At 47.4% G+C, this 19,814-nt stretch overlaps 1 protein-coding gene across 4 annotated transcripts in view; it reads left to right on the top strand.

The window, feature by feature from the left end:
• The first annotated feature begins 4,239 nt into the window (after window positions 1-4,239).
• The window catches only part of LOC143835183 (protein FAM163A-like), a 100,391-nt gene continuing 84,816 nt past the window's right edge, over window positions 4,240-19,814 (top strand). For 2 of the 4 annotated variants that reach the window (XM_077332432.1, XM_077332433.1), the window contains exon 1: window positions 13,433-14,104. The gene's annotated coding sequence lies outside the window, so the exon portion shown is untranslated. Of the gene's footprint in view, window positions 4,690-13,430; window positions 14,105-19,814 lie in introns of those variants that run through there. The other 2 variants (XM_077332435.1, XM_077332437.1) reach the window with 2 other exon arrangements.

Here is a 19,814-nt window from a genome sequence, read left to right as displayed (position 1 = left end):
TTGCTGTTGCAATCTCATGCTTGCAGCCAGCATGGTGTCATGCTGAAGATGAAAAGTTGGTTTTTATATAACACTTTTCTCTAACCGAAGGAGTCTCAAAGTGGCTTACAATCCCCTTCCCTTTCCTCTCCCCACAACAGACACCCTGTGAGGTGGGTGAGGCTGAGAGAACCCTGATATTACTGAAGATGAAGAGTTGGTTCTTACATGCCGCTTTTCTCTGCCCCAAGGAGTCTAAAAGTGGCTTACAGTCGCCTTCCCTTTCCTCTCCCCACAACAGACACCCTTTGAGGTAGGTGAGGCTGAGAGACCCCTAATATTACTGCTGGGTCAGAACAGCTTTATCAGTGCTCTGATGAGCCCAAGGTCACCCAGCCGGCTTCATGTGGAGGAGTGGGGAATCAAACCTGGCTTGCCAGATTCGAAGCCACTGCTCTTAACCACTACACCAAGAGCGATGGCCTCTAATCTGGAGAACCAGGTTTGATTCCCCACTTTTCCACATGCAGACAGCTGGGTGACCTTGGGCCAGTCACAGTTCTCTTAGAGCTCTCATAACCCCACCTACCTCACAGGGTGTCTGTTGTGGGGAGAGGAAGGGCAGGCAATTGTAAGCTGCTTTGGGACGCCTTCAGGTAAAAAGTGGGGTACTAAAAAGCACTGTTCTTCTAAATGCGTACATAAATATAAGAAAAATATACATAGGGTTGGATTTCACAGTGTGAATACCTTGGATTGGATCAAGCCCTAAAGAAATACATAGGCAAGTAATCTGTGCCTTGATTGGCTTTCCATCACAGAGTACTCAATGGAGAAAATTCTTGCATCTCTCCTATGTAAATGGAGCATCTAACTATGACTACATCATGCCCTTTATTAGCAGGTGTCGTATTTCTATAAGATATGAACTGTCTCTCAATGTCTAGCCATTTCTTGAAACAGCAGTTTATAAAATATATAGATGAATACTGCAGTGGGTTCAAATTAATCTGCTGGGTCAAAGCCGGAGTGGGGGTGGGGGTGGGGGAGGAAATACCGTGTGACTTCCGATTCTTTTTTACCCAGCAATTTTCTGTAGTTCTTCACACCAGCCCAAAGCAGCTATGAAGTGCTGTCATTCTGATTTAGTAGTTCTGCATGTTTTTCTGGCATTCGTGGTGACTGGAAGGAAATATCTCTGCAAGGGCCCAGCGCAGCTGAGAACGAGAGATCTGATGCCTTTTTCGAAACAGAAAATGGGGGAGGGGAAATATGTCCTGGTTCTCACCTTGTCCCATTTCTGTCCTCTGCAAAAAAAAAACACCCCTCGGCAGGAGAAGACACGATGTTCAACACATTAGCTAAACTGTTCGAAAATGGCAAAGGAGAGAAGGGTGGGGGTTGCTAAATGGTGAGGAAGGAAGGTCCCAGCAGAATTATTAAAGATCTTTTGCGGTGCCAACCGGCTGATGAAGCCTGGGAAAAAAATTAGGAATGAATGACGTGCCCGAGAGATTCCGGTTAATGATGCCCAAGGTAACTCGGCATTATGGGGATGTATCTTGAATAGAACTGCAGGCTTTAGCCGGCTTGAGCAGTAAAAATAGTCAACAGAAGCTTTAGATGATTAGCAGAGAGGACTCAGGGTTTCCATCACACTTTTTACAGCTGTCAAAAGGCCTCTTTTGGTTCAGAGAAGAGCAGTGGCCGGTTTGCATTGGTTACAGTGTATGTATCTTCGATATTTCAGAAAGCCAGCTTGGAGTAGTCTAATCTGGAGAACCAGGTTTGATTCCTCACTCCTCCCCGTGCAGCCAGATGGGTGACCTTAGGCCAGTTCTCTTAGAGCTCTCTTATGCTCGCCACAGGGTGGCTGTTGTGGGGAGAGGAAGGTTGTTAAGCTACTTCGAGACTATTAGGTAGTAAAAAGTGCAGTGTCAAAACCTAGTTCTTCTTCAGAAAGTCACCTCTGAAGTATAGTATATTCAGGTTTTACCAGATATCCAACCAACTCCAACTATTACATATGGAAGAGTCAGGGCTCCAGTTAAATATTTCAAATTGGTCAAATAGGCCTGATTATGATCTTTTTAGGGGGGAATGGGCATGGGCCACAGTTTCCAATGGGTTTGTGCAACTAGATTTTAATGATTCGTCTCTGCTTAGTATTGGGCAGTTGGATGCCAGAGGCATGTAGGGCTCTCCACTAACCCTCTCATTTCTGCTACTCCCCATACAAGTTATTGGGGTGTGAATGTCATATTTTCAATAGCTTCCTTTTAAATTTGCCCTACTAGATGGCTGAAAAGGAGGGCATCATTTGAGACAACACAGCCATTAATGGTGCAGACTTAGGATATAACTCTGCTTAGGATTGCATTCTTTTCTGCTTTTGTTGACTCAAAATAGACCCAGTGAGGCATAGTGGTTAAAGCTGGCTTTCTCAACCAGGGTTTCATGAAACCATGGGGTTTCTTGACAGCCCTGGAAGGGTTTCCAAAATAAGTGGGAGTTAATTCATATTTTTAATTATCTTTATAAATAGGTTGAACATTTATTGGGTGATGAAACCCAAAATGGTCATGTCAACTCACTTCCCCCTCCCAAAATGGCCAATGATGGGCCTGCAAGGGCTACTCCCAGCATGTGCACAGCTCTGCTTCCCAACTGTATTCTGCATGCTTGCGCCATTTCTGGGGTTTCTCGAAGCCTGAAGAATGTTTCAGAGGTTGTTCAGTGTTACCAAAGTTGAGAAAGGCTGCTTCAAATGGAAGTCCTCTCCTGCTTTACTTTAGTGAAAGGACAGCGTTAATGAGCCCATTGTCAGTAGCCATCCATCATTCCCCCAGCATGATTTCGAGCTTTGCCAGAAAAGGCCAGCCAACCCTCTCATGCAACATGCAGCCCTGACAGTTTCAGGAGCCCTGGAACTGAGCCGGAAATGAGGTCAGCTGGCCACGCCTGAGGAAGGGGGGGGGAGAAAGGAGGTGGTTTGAGGCAAGAGTAGGCATCTAGGCTCCACCCCCTTCCTCAGGCATGGTAATCCATGAAAACGGTACTCCCAGGTCAATGGAAGCGACGGATAGCCTGCTTTCTTGCTTTCATGGCAATGCAGGGGGTGGCATTAAGGCAGGACAGAGGGAAAGGCCAGGGAACCCTTGGTGATGTAGTGGGTAGGAGCAGCTGACTCTAATCTGGAGAACTGGGTTTGATTCCCCACTCCTGCTCCACATGCAGCTAGCTGGGTGACCTTGGGCTAGTCACAGAACTCTTAGAGCTGTTTTCACAGGAGTTCTCTCAGAGACTTTTTTGTAAGTCTCTTGGGGACTCCTTCAGTTAGGAAAAAGCAGGGTATTAAAAAAAACCCTGTTCTTATTATCTAACAAGATCAGACCAGCCTAGGCCATTATATAGATATGGGAAAAAGAAAATGAACTTGATTGTATGTGCTAATATCTTGTTTTTCATCATATAAAATGCTCTATTGTTTTTAATATCATGGCAAACTTTCCACGTTCCACCCATCCTGGAATGTCACTTCCTATAGGAACAGATTCCTGTTTCCTCCTCTCCAAGCTGAAACAGGTTGGAAAATTGCTATTGTATACCTAGTGAGGAGGGGGGGGGGAGATTTCCATACTGGGGACTTTTTGGTTTAAAGCACAGGACAAGCATTCCTAACCCTACCTCTCCACCCCCCCCGCGCCCCTCCCCTCTTTAATCCTGCTATTTTTTAAAGGACAATCTCTTTTATTTGGGGCCAGGTGAAAAGTTAACACACACACACCAAAAATGCCAGCCAAAGAGATGCAAAGCTTTATGTGAGGACTGAACTGAAAAACGATGGCATGAGCCAGTGATGTGCTCCCACTAATGAGAGAGAGAGCAGCTAACTACAAGCGATGGGAGCGATTCTCAGCACCGCGGACAGCGCCACAGGGAAGGCGGGAAATGCTCGGCTAGTCGCTTCCTTGCCCTCGCTGCTCCCGCCGCGGCGTCGCAGTTGGCACCTGCCGGTTTTAAACGAGCGGGGGGGGGGCTGCTTTTGCAACCTGTTGGCCCAGCGCGCGCTCTGCAGGGGCCTCTGCCTTCCCGTGGCTCCGCCCCTCGGACGCCACGCTCAGTCTCCTCTGAAGTAAGTTTTCGAGGGTTCCCCCCCTCCCTTTCTTTTCCAGGAGACGCTGCATCGCGGGGACGCGCGACATTTCGGCCGCGCTAAAACCTTAGCGGGCGTTTTATTTGGGGAGGGGGGAGGGGAGGAAGGGCCGGAGGCCGAATTTGGAAGAAGCCTCGCGGCTCTTTGCGCTAAGCCTCCACCCCCGCCCAAGGGCATCTTGGTCAAGTTGCACGAGGCCGGCCGGGGGGAGCCTCCGCCCGGATTCCTCCTTCCCCCCTCCCTCCCTCTCCGCTGAAGCCGCGACCCCCTTCGCCTATGATCGAATCGGGGCGGGGGACTCGCAAAGGGCGGCCCTCCGGCCGGCGATGAAGCAGAGGCGCCCCCTGCAGCAGGGGCGAACCCGGCGCACCCTTTCGGAGAGCCGCGCCTCGCCGGCGGCCAGAAGCGCTCCGAGAGCCTGAAGGCGCGGTGGGTCTCTGGGCCAGCCGCCGCCGCTCCTTTCCCGCTTGGGCTCCGCAGTCGCGCTCGTGGCCGGCCGCTGTCCGGACGGGCCAAGGGAACCAGACGCCGCTGGCCCAGCAGCCTCCGCCCAGGTAAGTGGTCTGGGCAGCCGTCCAGAGGACGGATCCCCTTCGGTGCGTCCCGATCATGGCGCGGCCGGGGGGGGGGGCGGGGGGGGTCTGTTGAATGTGCCGGAGGACGCTGTCCGGGGAAAGGCGCGCCCAGGAGGGACTGTGGGCCCCCCTCTGGTTTTGCATGGAGATTCCGGGGGGGTTCGGGGGTGGCTTTCTTGGACGACAGCGACACTTTCCCCCCTGCTAACTCCCCGGGGAGAACTGCGGTTGGCTTTCCCCGTTCCCCACTTCCCCCAGCCGTGTCGGAAACGAGCTTCGTGGGCTCGGGAAGCCGCGCTGTCGAGGCGATCTCCCCCGGAAAAGAACTCGTGGCAATCCAGGGACGTGTCAGGGGGCTCAAGGGGAGCCCTTGGGGGCAGAGCGGCATTTCAAGGGGTCTGCCCACCCCACCCCGGGCTTGGAGAGGAGGGAGACCCGCTGGAAAGCCGCTCAGCCCCCCCCCCCCCCGGGCACGTCCCTGGGAGAAGATTTCTTCCAGAGATGAGGCTGGCTGGGGCGCGTCTCCGCCTGCGCTTTGCCCGCTGCCCTGCGTTGGGCGTCCCTCCGGGAAACGGAACAGGCGCCTTCGACACTTCGGGGGTGCTTGTTTAGCCGGGGGAGGGGCAAGAAGAGGGACAAGGCGGAGGATCGTAGACCAGCGCGGGGGGGGGCGGGGGCTCTGCTATGGAGCTGTTGGCCAAGGGCTTGCCTATTACATTGGATCAGGGGGAGGGAATTGAATGAGGATGGCGCCGTTTGAAAAGAGAAAAGCAAGATTGTATATTTAAGTTTTATGAAATATTAAATTTTGTCTGTTTTTTTTTTAATTTTAATTTAAGTAACCCACTCTGAAGCTTTGGGGAAGGGTGGGCTAAAAGTCTGAAAATAAGATCTCTCTCTCTCTCTCTCCTGAGTTCAACTTTGCCCTGACTTTTTGCCTTGACTTGAGACAAAGAGTGGCAGGTAGAAGGGAGGGGTGACCTACCAAGCAGGTTAAACACTTGTAGTATGCATGAGAAGTCTATGGTTTCCCCCCAAATCCATGTGGTATCAAGGCTAGAATGTCAGATTAGGAGCTGAGAGTCTTGGGTCCAAATTTCTACTCTGCCACGGTGGCTTGGTGGCCTACAGCCAGTCAATGTGACAAAAGGACCAGAGTGTCAGATTAGGATCAGGGAGACTTGGGTTCAAATCCTCCCCCTCAACCCCACAGGATTGTTGTGAAGATAATAGTGGCAGAAAGAACGATCTATGCCACCCTGCCTTCCTTGGAGGAATTGATCCACAAAGCCAAGAGGAAATTTGCTTCACCCTACAGGACTTTCCTGTGGCTTGTGGCTTTTGTTGAAGAATGAAACCAAGGGCATCATTTGGGCTTTCCACCTCAGCTACCCCCCCATCTGTTTTGCGATTCTTCTTTACATTACATTTTTATTTACTTCATTTCTATCCTGCCTTTTCCCCCAACAGGGACCAAAAGTGGCATACATCATTTCTCTCTCCTCCATTTTATCCTCACAACAACCCTGCCAGGCATGTTAAGCTGAGAGTGTGTGACTGGCCCAAGGTCACTCAACAAGCTTCTATGGAATAAGTGGGGAAGGGGATTTGAATCAGCATCTCCCAGACCCTAGTCCAACACTTGAACCACTACACTACATGGATGTAGTGGTTAAGAGCTGCGGCTTCTAATCTAGACAACTGGGTTTGATTCCACGCTCCTCCTCCAATGTAGCCAGCTTGATGACCTTGGGCTCATCACAGCCCTGATAAAGCTGTTCTCACAGAGCAGTCCTGTCAGAACTCTCTCAGCCTCACCTACTTCAATGGGTGTATGTGACTGGGAGAGGAAGGGAAGGCAATTGTAAACTGCTTTGAGACTCCTTCAGGTAGTGAAAAGGGGGTATAAAACCCAATTTCTTGGACACTCTAGCCATTACACAATATTGATTGATATGACTGACAGCTGTCATCAGAGAAATGGTTCTTTGTTATTGCCATGTTTGTAATCCATTCTTCCTCCAAGAATGCCAGAGTGGCATATATATTCCTTCTGTCATTTTATCATCATAACAATCATAGAATCATAGTGCTGGAAGGGGCCCTACACAGCCAGCTTGGTGTAGTGGTTAGGAGTATGGACTTTTAATCTGGTGAGCCGGGTTTGATTCCCCACTCCTCCACATGCAGCCAGCTGCATGACCTTGGGCTCGCCACAGCCCTGAGAAAACTGCTCTGACCTAGCAGGAATATCAGGGCTCTCTCAGCCTCACCCACCTCACAAGGTGTCTGTTGTGAGGAGAGGAAAGGGAGGGCAACTGTAAGCCACTTTGAGACTCCGTCGTGTAGAGAAAAGCAGCATATAAGAACCAACTCTTCTTCTTCTAGTCCAACCCCCTACTCAATGCAGGATCAGCCGGAAGCATCCATGATAAGGATCTGTCCTTCCACTGCTTAAAAACTGCCAGTGAGCGGGAGCTCACCACCTCCTTAGGCAGCCAATTCCACTGCTGTGAGGTTGCGAGAGAGAGGTCTCCCAGATCCTAATCTGACACTCTAGCTCAGGGGTAGTCAACCTGTGGTCCTCCAGACCACAAACGCTGGCAGGGGCTCATGGGAATTGTAGTCCGTGAACATCTGGAGGACCACAGGTTGACTACCCCTGCTCTAGCTATTATACCACATGGATATTAGAGAAATCGCAGACTTCTCAGTCACTATGAGTGTTAACCAGCTTAGCAAAACTTGGAGAAATGTTGACTTTTCTTTGCTTATATTTTGATTCTGCACAATTATACCTCACCTATACTTCCTAGCTTTGACTGCAATGGCTCAGGCTAGCCCGGTTTGGTCAGATCTCAGAATCTAAGTGGAGTTAACCTGGGTTAATATTTGGATGGGAGACCACCAGGGACGATGGGTTGTTCTGCAGAGGCAGGCAAGGGTAGACCACCATTCAGTTGGTTCCAGTATTTCAGTTGCCTTGAAAATCCCACAGGGATAACGTAAATCGGCAGCGACTTGATGCCACTTCCCACCACCGCTGTACTGCTTGCGTTTCCAGTCCACTGTTGGTTGCCACTCCCTCCCTTCATATCCTCATATAGAACTGCCTGCCTAGTGAGGTTCGATACCTGTGTCCGAAGAAGTGGAAGCCTGCTTGGTTTAGGAGCGGCAGCTTCTAATCGGGAGAACCAGGTGTGATTCCCCACTCCTCTTCCACGTGCAGCAGCTGGGTGTTATGAAATCTCCCATTCTAACTGGGAGCTCTGATCAACTCTGGTCTCAAAGTTTGATTTGTTCTCCTTTCCCTGCTTGGTCATCCGACCCCTGTACCATGTAGCTGCTTTCAGGAATGCCTTTGAAGCTCCCCTTTGGGCCAGTCACAGTTCTCTCAGCTTCTCTTTGGGCCAGTCGCAGTTCTCTCAGCTTCCTTTTGGGCCAGTCACAGTTCTCTCAGAGCTCTCTCAGCTGCACCTACCTCCCAGGGCGTCTGTGGTGGGGAGAAGAAGGGAAGGTGATCATAAGCCACTTCTAGACTCCTTTGGGTAGTAAAAAGCGAGACACAGAAATCCATTTCTTCTTTACTTCATTTCTTTATAATTTTATTTCATTCGTAGACCACCTCTCTTGGGCTAGCCATCTTCTCCTCTAGCCTACATAAGTTTAGGCTGGAATAAAATATTGTTAAGCATTAGCATGTCCATGAATTCCTATTTCTTAACAGGGTAAACCCTTTGAGCTGTATTCAAATTTAGGTTTCCCTACAAAACTTCTAGCTTCTCAGCCAGCGTCTGTAGTTCAGCCATTAGCAGTAGCTTAATACCCTGAGTTTATCAAGTGAAATTGGAAATCACCTTGCCGTGAAAGCCTTGACCTGGATAGGCCAGAAGAGCCAAGTCTCTTCTGATCTCAGAAGCTAAGCAGCATTGTTTAGTTCAAGGGGGTGGCAGGTTACAGTGGATGAGCGATGGGTTGTGAGTGTCCTGCATAGTGCAGGGGGTTGGGCTAGATGACCCAGGAGGTCCCTTCCAACTCTATGATTCTACGACCCCGATCAGTTTCTGGATGGGAGACCACCAAGGAATACCAGGGTCACTATGCTGAACTGGGTAATGGCAAACCACCTCTGGACATCTTTTGACCTGAAAACCCTATGGGGTCACCATGAGTCACCCCGCCCCCCCACCAAAGCTTTGAAAAAAGGTCACCTGTTGATTTCACCCTTAGTACAGAAGGAAGGCAGATGGGGATTTTGTTCTGGGTGGCTGGCCACCCTCCTTCTCTCTCTTTGGTAATTAAAGTAAAACTTTATTGCATTAGGCCATAGGCCATCGCAGCATCAAAGACACAGTAAAATTGTTCAGTACAGTAGATTAGCTCAAAACAAACAAACTCATATAGTAACTAGTATAGCAATTACTACTTGGCTTCCTTTCCGGCAGCATGTAAATATTCTCATTTTTACACCCCTTTCCTGCGAGCCACCTGGAGATTCACTCTTTCCTGCCTGCAACAAACAAGGGATGTTGTATCGGGATAAAACTTCTTTAGTTGCTGATTTTCCCTTGAGATTCTCTGTCCTTTATCTCAACACACTTCCCCTCAGCTGTCTGAATGACCTTAATAAAGCAACTTTTCTATAAGCATTCAGAACCCCTGGTTGGTGATGGCTGAAGGGGATGCTGGAAGTCGCCTAAGCAAGGAATTTCTTGTGTTTTTGGCTGGAAAGCACAGCCTCTCTCTTCTTTATGGTAGCACCAATATAAACATTTGTGAATTCTGAGGGGTGAATCCAACCCCACATTTCTCCACATGCCACCCCCTCAATCCCGGCAGACTCAGAAGCCGCTTAGAACTTTATTTACCGGCTTGCCAGCTCTTGGCCCTGTTTAAAATAAAGTCACCCTGAGGTAATTTGTAATGACATTTCCAAGGCTCCTCTGCACTGCCTGGATAGACCTCCCTCCAGACCTTGCCTGCTCTTTTATAAACCAACAAGGAGGAAGACAGATAATTAAAACCCGCACCGAACAAATTCATTTTACTGGGAAAGGATAATAAATAGTAGATGTTCAGCCCTTCTAGCGTTCCGCAGCGGCTGAGAGTCAAGGATACAGTTTCTGACAGAAATAAATCATTTGTCTCAAAGCAGAGAGAGTACCAGGAAATGTCAGTCGCTTCTGAATGAAAATTAAAGGGACTTTTCCCCTCAGGTTGCTTAACTTTTCCCACAGCTACATCTTAGCTGTTAATTTATGGGCCGAAACCTGCCAACTAGCTTTTTCTATACCAGAACATCAAGAAGACCGGAAGCCTGCAAATCAAGAAAGAATATGAGAATTAAAACAGCACAGCCATCTTCTTTTTGAAGAGACTCTGGGATAGAGTACAATCCTTAACCTGCCGAGGGAATTGCTAAGCCATAACCCGGTAAAAAAATGGTCATACTGTCCTTTAAACAAAAATGTTTGGCCTCTCAGTAAAGCATTTTACCCCAGGTCATTGCAAGGGTGGCTAAACCTGTGGCCTGTCATACCTGTATAATAATTTGTCCTGCAGGATCAATAAGTGGCTTAAGGACTGTGTTTTACACCAGGTCGTGGGGCTTGGGGACCTTATGCACAGGTGGCCAAACTGTGATTCTTCAGATATCTATGGACTACAATTTCCACGAGCCCCTGCCAGCATGATGTAGTCAATGGACATCAGGGCTGATTCTGCATGCACTTTGTTTATTCCGTTGTGGATCCTGCTGAAATCAGATCGATTTGAACTCGGGTCTTCCTCTATCCCTCACCCTCAATTGAAAAAGAAAGTGTTCTGCATGTGATTGGGGAAGCTCAGAGTAGGGAGAGGAGCCAAGTGCAGCAGGAGTATCTTTCTTTTCTTGAATGGGGGGGGCAGAGAGGATTGGATACAGCAGAGGAGGGAGGAATAACAAGAGGCAAATCTCTGCTGAGAGAAGTTAGGACTTCAGGAGCGCAGTCACTTTAAGACAAGCCTTGCAACCAGAAACCAGGAAGCCTTTGGACTGATGCCCTGGCCAATCAGGGAAGACTCCTTTGCTACGAGGCATGGAGAAGGAAGTTAATTTGGAAAAAGCAGAAATCTACACACTTACTGAAGGTGATTTTTCAAATATGGAGGGTTATATCCACTTCTGGATATCACTGAGGATACATGTTGCAGAGGGAAAATTTAAAGCGACCAAAATCAAAATGGAAATTGAATTCAGTGTTGACAGGAGGGATTTATTCAAGTTGGCAGTGGGTAAAAAGCCCCATGCACACTACACCCTGGAGAGCCACAGTTTGGTGACCCCTGCATAGGAACTGCCTTAATCCTTCAAAACATCCCTCTAGCTCATTATTCTCCTCTGACTAATGAAGCCCCTCCCAGGGGTCCAAGAATACACAAGCTCTACTCCCGGTTCCTTACTCATAATTTAATGTTTTTACAGTATTTAATATTTTGAATAATTTAATGTTTTTACAATATCATATTGCATGTGTTTAGTGCAGGCAGGAGATTCTATGATTATAGGATTGTCTGGCAGCTAGGAAGAGATGTTTGGAGGTGATTTGCCCTTGCCTCCCTCCACATCATGACCCTGGCGTTCCTTGGAGGTCTCCCATCCAATTACTCACCATGGCTGACCCTGCTTAGCTTCCGGGATCTGATGAGACCAGGCTATCCAGGACAGGTGTTTTTACAGTGCAAGGGAGCATCACAACTGGGGGGTGGGGGAAGGCTATTTTTAATTTGGAATTCCACCTTTCCTTGAAGGAGCTCCCAAAAAAATAAGATCTGAGCCAGACCCGACTTGGATAGGCCAGGAAAGCCAGATCCTGTTCCATCTCGGAAGCCCAGCAGGGTCAGACCTGGCTAGCACTTGGGAGGGTGACCTCCAAGGACCACCTGGCAGCCAGACCATTTTAGGCTTTCCGGGCTATATATATTCACGGTTAGGGCTACTTTATCCATGTATCATGCGCTATGGGCTCCATGCTTCCAGGATCCCTACAAGGTGCCTCCCCTCCCCATGAATCAGGGCTGTAGCCTCTCTCCTCCCTCATTTTCCCTCTTTAAGAGCACTCAGAGTGACATCTCTTTCCACTGTTGGGGGGGGGGGGGCTTCTGCCCCCAATCAGGCTGCTCCTGCTGCAATTTTACTCTCCTGGTGCCCTGCAAATCCTTAAACCTCTCCGGCTTACAGTACTCCTAAATAGAGTTACATTCTAAGTCCAGTGAAGATCGATTCTCGTGGATAACTGTGTTGGCCTGAAGCAGCAGAGGAAAGTTTGTGTCCAGTGCACCTTTTATTCAAGGTAGAAGCTTTGGTGTGCAGGAGCACATTTCATTGTATCTGAGGAAGTCTGTATGCCCTGGTTGGTCTTAAGGTAAGGCGACCAGATTGTCCCACTTATAGAGGGACATCTGGGGGCACCTGACAAATTGTACTTATGTTGAAATTAAAAAATATATATTACAATACTATTTTTGCATTCTATGCAAATTTTTGTTGCTCCATATAGACCAAATTTTTAATCAAGACCCCCGTCAATGGTGTCCCGCTTTACCAATGTTAAAATCTTGTCACCTTATCTTAAGGGGACCACTTGACTCAAACTTTCTTCTGACTCAAAGGTCAAACTTCGTTCTACTCTAAGTCCAAGTCAAGCAATGAGATACATTGGCTAAAACGCCTTCAATCTACTTTAAAAAATCCCTCTCCTGTCCAGTTAACCAGCAATACTCTTTCAAAAAGAGGAATAAAAGGTATTATAAACAGCAGAATTGATAAAAACCATAGGGACTAGGAGTTACCTTAAAAGAAGGTGGTTCTTACACACAGATTCCAACCATGACGAGTTAGAAATTGGTCTTTGCATCCAGGGTTCACACAGCTAACTAAGGAAAAGTTATTTAATAATATGCAATTTCTCTCTTGCTTTGCTAGAAGAGACGATATTACTCCTCAGGAATTTCAAGTGGAGGCTTAATAAGAAGAACCAGTGTGATGTAGTAGGTAGACTGCTGGATCATACTGTGGAGTCCAGGGTTAAACAAAGAGCAAGAAGGGGCAGAAACATTGCAGAACAGCAAATGTGTGTATAATGTCTCCAAACACAATTCAGAAACACTTTAAGTACATATATGAAAATGTTTTTCAAAAAGTAAAACACGACAACCATCAAGAATTAATCATATCAAACAATTTTAAAATCCAGGCACTTATGTATGAAACACATGAAATACATTTTGCTGTATTTTATGAATTGCACATGCATATACATTTATAGAATTTGTTTTTAATGCATATTATGAATGCTCCTTTGCAGGGAACAACATGTTTTATATTTTGAAATCATTCTGAATGCATATATTTAAAATCTTTTGTAATTGCATTTGTTGTGAGGCTAAAACAGGGGAAAACATACATGCCACCTAGAATTCCTTTAAGGACCAGCAGGATAAAAATGTACTAGATGCATAAGAGCTAGGGGCTGTTGTTTAATTAAAGTAATCAAAGGTTCTTGCATCATCTTAATCAGCTGTGAGAATCTTAATTAGCTACCTGATGAAATACATTTGCTCATTAATGGTTTTGAAGAAAAAACACACCCCTACAACTGAGAAGTAACATTTCCTCCTAGTAAGAAACAAGAAGAAGCAAGGCACTTCTTATAAATAGCCTGCTGACCACAGATTTATAAACACCTACATCGAAATCAATTAACAAAGCTTGCTTCCTGGTTAATCTCGGGCACTCCCTTAGCCACCTTCAGAGTTTTAATAGAATTGGTTAATCAGTAAAGTGGTGGCCCTAAGAGGAAAATATATGGAGCATGTGTGCTTTGTAACATCTAACCGTTGACATGATTCTTTCATCTAAATGGAACTCCAAAGGGCCAAGAACATAAGAATCCTTTTCTCTAGCTAGAACAGCTTGTTTCACTCTTTGCTGTTTCTACTCAGAAGGAGCACATAAGGCTTGTACAGCTCTTTGGGGGAAAAGAGTTTTATCTCTTTTGTACTTGGGAGGTCCAATCTTTTGACCATTTCCTGGGGATGCAGCCCCTGTGAATACATAGGACTGAGTTCTTTGTACATTTGCACAGGGTTGGAATGATAGTGGAACATAAACATCGGTTGGAGATTTGTTCCAGGCAAATGAGCTGCAAAACAGATACGGTGGTGTTTCTTAATGGGCCGACCATCTCCATGTAAGAAGGGGAGAAAGGGGGAAACACCAACCAGCTCAAAGGACTTTGAATGAGTCTGGCCTAGAAAGATAAATATGGAACAGAAAGTTTTGTCACCTGCGGATTAGCATTCCTCGGCTCTATGTAGTGGGATCTTCCTCAGTTTCTCAATTTGCTACTAAAAGGTAAGCCTCACAATTAATTTAATTCTCTGTAGGGGGTGGGGAAGAGCAATGCATGATTATCCTTCCTGCATTTTTGCTGTTCCTAAAACTGAGAATGTCTCGATCGCTTCTTTTCTTGAGGGATGATTATATGTAACCTGGATGTTTCCATGTTGTAACGGATGCTTATCTATTGAAATATGTCTCTCTTCTTCCCATGCCCCATTTGTATGGGTATACAGCAAATCAATTGTGTGAAATATATAATTTAGGCATGGGTTTTTGGGAGTACAAGCGGAACTGCATCCAATTTTTCTCTGCAAGAAAAAAAAACAGGGCAGGGACATGTGCGTATGTCTGGTGACTTTCCTGGGAATTGTTTTTGTGTGTGTGCTTTATTTCTACAGTTGTAATGTAATTAGAAAACAGAAGTGCATTCCATACAAAGCTCTGTTTAGTCTGGCCACTGGGATTCCTCTAAAGCAGGGGTGGCCAAATTGTGGCTCTCCAAATGTCCATGGACTACAATTCCCATGAGGCAAGGGGGGAAAAGTGGTGTATAGTTGGAGTATCAGCGGTGGAGTATCTGCTCTGAATACAGAAGGTTCTCAGTTTTAGACCTGTCGTGTTCCTGGTGAAAAGGGTCAGAGAGGAGGTGGCAAGAAAGGCAGAGGAGACCCTGGGGAACTGCAGCCAGGCAGAATCCCTAACTCTGATAGCAGCTTCATGTGTTCCTGGATGGGTATAAAGATGAGGCTTTGAAACATAGTGGAATTCAAACTGCTCCTGCAGAATATGCCCTTTACATGATGTTGATCCAGATTAGGAGAAACTATTTATTTTATTTATCTTTGAATTCATACCCCGCCTCTCTCAACCAAGTCACCTTGCGGCGGCTTACAAAATAAAACCATAAAACAGCGTAACCCATAAAATCCCATTAAAACAAAACACATTCATCATGAAATCAGCAGTGATAAGGATGGTAGTGCAAAACTGTTTCTCCTAATCTAACTCAGCTGGTCCCAACCAAGGATCAAGTCAAGTGCTTAATAGAATGGGTACTGGTCCTGATCTTACGTGTTCAGTATGGGATATACAAAATAGGGTGGGGCCCCCAGATCGTAACTCTGGTCAATCCCCCTAGAGACTTGAGGATGGGGCTTGGGGAAGAGAGGGATTTCAGTGTTGTACAATAACTTAGAGCAGTGTTCCCCAACCCCCAGGCCATGGCCCGGTAGCAGGCCATGGAGCCCTAAGTACCAGGCCATGGCAGGGGGAGGGAGGCGCAGGCACCGGTGCACCAGCTGGCGTGCCTTCCCCCTCCCCTCGCTGTGCCGGGAGCGATCGGCCACTTTGGCAGCCAAATTGCTCAAGCCGGAGGAAGGCGCAGGAGCAAACTCACAGGCACAGCAGGCGCAGCAGCTCTGCACCTGCACGTTTGTGCCCACCGGTGAGCGCCGCTCTCCCTGTTCCCCCCGTGGTCTCCATGCCTCCCTCTCCCCCCCCCAATCCCCTACCTGAAAGAGGTTGGGGACTACTGCCTTAGAGTCCACCCTCCAAAGCATTCATTTATTGCAGGGCAGTGGTCCCCAACCACCGGACTGCGGCCCATTGCCAGGCCGCGAAGGCCTCAGGACCGGGCCGTGGCTCCCTCTCCCTCCTCCCCCCCAGCGAGAAACTCGCCAGGCCGCAAGCAAATCAGCCACCAAAGTGGCCAATTAGCTTGCGGCCTGGCAAGCTTCTTTCTGTGTGTGTGGGGGGGGAAGGAACCGTGGCCGCCAGCATGCCGCCGGCACAAGTGCACATGCGCGGCAGGTGGGGCTGTAAATGTGCATGTGCGGCAGGTCCGCGCATGCATGAATCTGCCGCACATGTGCATTTGCGGCCCCACAGGCACAAACGTACATGTGCGGACTGCCGCACATGCACGTTTACGCAGGGGCTGCCGCGCATGCGCGGCACCTGGATCGCCCTCCCCCCCCACTCGTCTGCAAACACCAAAAAGGTTGCGGACCACTGCTCTAGGGGAACTGACCTCTGTTGTCTAGAGATGAGCTGTGATTCTGGGGCATCCCCAGGTCCCCTCAGGAGGCTGGCATCCCTATGTACTGTTTTGTTTTACTGAACACTATTTAGGCTGATCTGCAGCCTGGCAGCTGTTCTAGTTGGAATGACTGTAGTCACAGGAAGCTTGGGCAGTGATGCTTCAACTGAACAGCTTTGCTGGTAATTGAGGAGCTGTGAGAGACACTGTGGATAATTAGGAAAGAGTTCTGTTTGCTGTAGATCCAAATGGTGATGATTGAGGAGATTAAACAAAAGCTAACAAAGGCTAACCTGTAAATCAGAGCCAGCTTGGTGTAGTTTTAAAGGCGGTGGCCTCTAATCAGGGTCCATTCCGCACACATAGGATAATGCACTTTCAGTGTGCTTTGGCAGCTGGATTTTCCTGTGCAGAACAGGAAAATCTACTTCTAAAGTGCACTGATAGTGCTTATCTATTGTGTACGGAATAGGCTCAGAGGAGAACTGGGTTAGGTTTCCCTTCCACATGCAGCCAGCTGGGTGACCTTGGATAAGTCACAGTTCTCTCTGAGCTCTCTTAGTCTCACCCCCTAACTCTCAGGGTGTTTGTCATGGGGAGAGGGCAGGTGATCATAAGCCACTTTGAGGAAAGCAGGATACCAAAAAACCCACACTTTACGCATGGGCACATTGGGCAGGGGCCCCAGGAGCATATGTAGGGGCCCCATGCTCCTCTGTGTATGCATTGATAGCTTCTGATATGATTGTGTTGAACACTTGGATAACAATAATTCATAGTAATTTCATACACCGCCTGTATGATTTACCAACAGAGTGCCATTTATATGATGACGTTTCTGTCTTTTGAGTTCAAGGCTCATGTTGAATGGTCCAAATGTTTGTGTAGGTGAATCTTTGCTGTACAGCATGGTTTTTAAATATTTAAACACTGATTTTGTTGGAGGTACTGATGAATAGAAGTTTAATTTTATCGACAATTTAGGTTTTTATGCCTGTGAGTCGTCGTGTAAAACCAGTAAGCTGCTTTGCCCGGGGACCTATAATATTGTTAAGACAGCCCTGCATCTCAACATCGCATATGTATTTTCTTGGCCCTTGCTTATAATCTTTGTCTTTGGGGTCCCTAATCTCTGTCTCCAGGGACATTTGCTCAGCCCTCAAGCAGTGCTACTCTTATCCTTGGGGTCCATGAAGCTGAATTACCAGCTGTGACTGACGATGTTCCCTTCCTTTGCAAGAACTAGATTGCAAACATTCCGCCAGTATGGTTCCTTTAGAACAGGGGCTCCGGGTGGGCTGGGCTTCCTAAACATATTTTGCACGATCGCACCACTTCTGGGGTCTCTTGAAGCCTGGAAGATGTTTCAGGGGTTTCCCAAGGGTCAAAAAGTCGAGGAAGGCTGCTGCAGAATATGATCTTGTTTGTGAACATTGTGTGACCATGCAGCAATCATGGAGGCTCCATCACCATAAATACAATATACTATAAACTTGCCTTACAGTCCACCCTATACTAAGAAGCCATCAGTCCATTAACAGGACGGAAGAGTTCCTATTAAGCAATGAAAATTCTATGTCTGTATGTGCCTTTGATACCCTTGTAGAGAGCTTCCAGGAGACTCTAAGACAGGGGTAGTCAAACTGCGGCCCTCCAGATGTCCGTGAACTACAATTCCCAGGAGCCCCTGCCAGCGTTCGCTGGCAGGGGCTCCTGGGAATTGTAGTCCACGGACATCTGGAGGGCCGCAGTTTGACTACCCCTGCTCTAAGAGGCATAAGATCAGAATCAAGCAAGCACGCACATTCTAAAATCTGGTTTGATCAGGAGTGCAGGTCCTGTTATAGGGTTAACCATACGGGGACTCTGATAATGGAGATCACACAACTACTAAGAAGCCATCGTAGGTAACAATTCAGGCACAATTCCTATACTTATAATGTAAGTGGCCAATCTACAACTGATGTGTCACAAAGCTGGAAGCAAAGCCACTCCAAGACATGTAGGGTGATGTGCATATGTATTACAATATATCCCAATTTGGTCTCATAGCATGCGTGCTGGAATGAGTTGATTACCATTGATTTTAGGATATGTAATTTAATCTGGATAATTACCTTACCCGTGATGGCATCTCTAAAACACTGATATTGTGATGCAGCTGTGGTGGTTAATCAATTTGTAAGATTCCTTTCCAATTTTACTGTTTGCGAAGGGAAAAAAAATCTTGGAAACTCCAGTGGAAATGGATCTCAAGGCTTCCTGTCACTTTGTTTATTTTCAGACTTATACCCCACCCCTCCTTCGAGCCAGAAGGCTTGGGGGAGCTCACAATATGCAATGTAACAATCTATAAATTTAGAATGTACTTACAAAAATATTGCATTCCAATCCATAAAGTAGCACCTTCGCCCAGGCGGCAAAGTAAAACCATCATTTTGCAAACAACAGCCAAACTCCAGAGTGCTATCAAAGAAACAGGTGGCACTGTTGAATTGGTGGTAAGAAACTTCCTTGGTGGAACAAGTCCATGGATGCTAGAAAGATCCCTTAGCGCCCAGATGGCAGGAAGTTCCACCAGGCAGTTTCCACTATAGAAAAAGCTTCTGCCCTTTTGAGGACCATCAAGTTACTTGTGGGCTAGGCATGACGCCAGGGAACAGAATTTCAAGTTGTTCAGTCCATTCAGAGGAGGAAACCAGAACAATCCTCATGAGCCAAGCAGAGGGCAAAGTGAAGGTCTAAGAAGGGAACTGAACAGCTATAATTCCAGGAGATTCCCCAGGTCCCACCTGGAGGTTGGTGTCCCTGTGCCCACAGCTCTTGAGCAAAGGGAGCCATAAGTCAGGTTTCTGGTTGCTATGTGGGGTAGGTGCTCCATACCTGGTCAATCCCAGGTTTGGAGAAGCTGAAGGACCTCCACAATAAGGGACTCCCTGGCTGTAACTCACACCGCTGAACAGCTTGTCGAAGCTTTTTGGACAGGGATTCTAGAAGTCTTTCGTCCCAGCCCAAGGCTGCCCATCTTCAGAAGCTCTACGGCTTCCAGTGTTTGTGGACCAAGCTAGCACTTAGCCTGGCAAGAGAGCTGGGGTTGGGCTATTATTTATTCATCCAGATTCTACATTGCTTTTCAAACCAGGAGGATTTCCCTAGGTGACTTGCCCAGAATGAGAAAATCCAGTTACTCGGGAGAGGAGTTGCTGTCTCTCCAGATGTACCGATGGTCTGTGGTCATATCCCACAAAACCCTCAGTTCTCCCTAAGCCTTCCTGGTAGATCCTAGCCCCTTTTGCCCAGCCTCACAGGCACTCTGTCAATAGGGCAGAGATGCTACCACACTTACTGCACAGGCTGCTGGTTGCAGCCTCCCTGGTTTATGGTTATTATTTTATTCATCAAAAATATGGCATTGTGTGTTGTGTAGACAGGAGATCTGTGGACTGTCCGGCAACCTGGCAAGGGATGTTTGATGTTGGTTTGCCATTGCCTGCCTCTGTGTCGTGACCCCTCCTGTGCCAAATCCTCAGGGGTCTCCCATCCAAATACTATCAAGGGTTGACCCTGCTTAGTTTCTGAGATCCGGTGAGTTCGGGCTTGCCTGGGTTTTGGTTTATGGTATTATGATATTTTTTGTTCTTGCTGCTGCTGTGAGCAGACCTACTGCACCCAGCAGGCAAATTA

This window comes from Paroedura picta, chromosome 4 (assembly GCF_049243985.1).
Source record: "Paroedura picta isolate Pp20150507F chromosome 4, Ppicta_v3.0, whole genome shotgun sequence".
Classification (NCBI taxonomy): domain Eukaryota; kingdom Metazoa; phylum Chordata; class Lepidosauria; order Squamata; family Gekkonidae; genus Paroedura; species Paroedura picta.
This window is presented reverse-complemented; position numbering and strand designations above follow the sequence as displayed.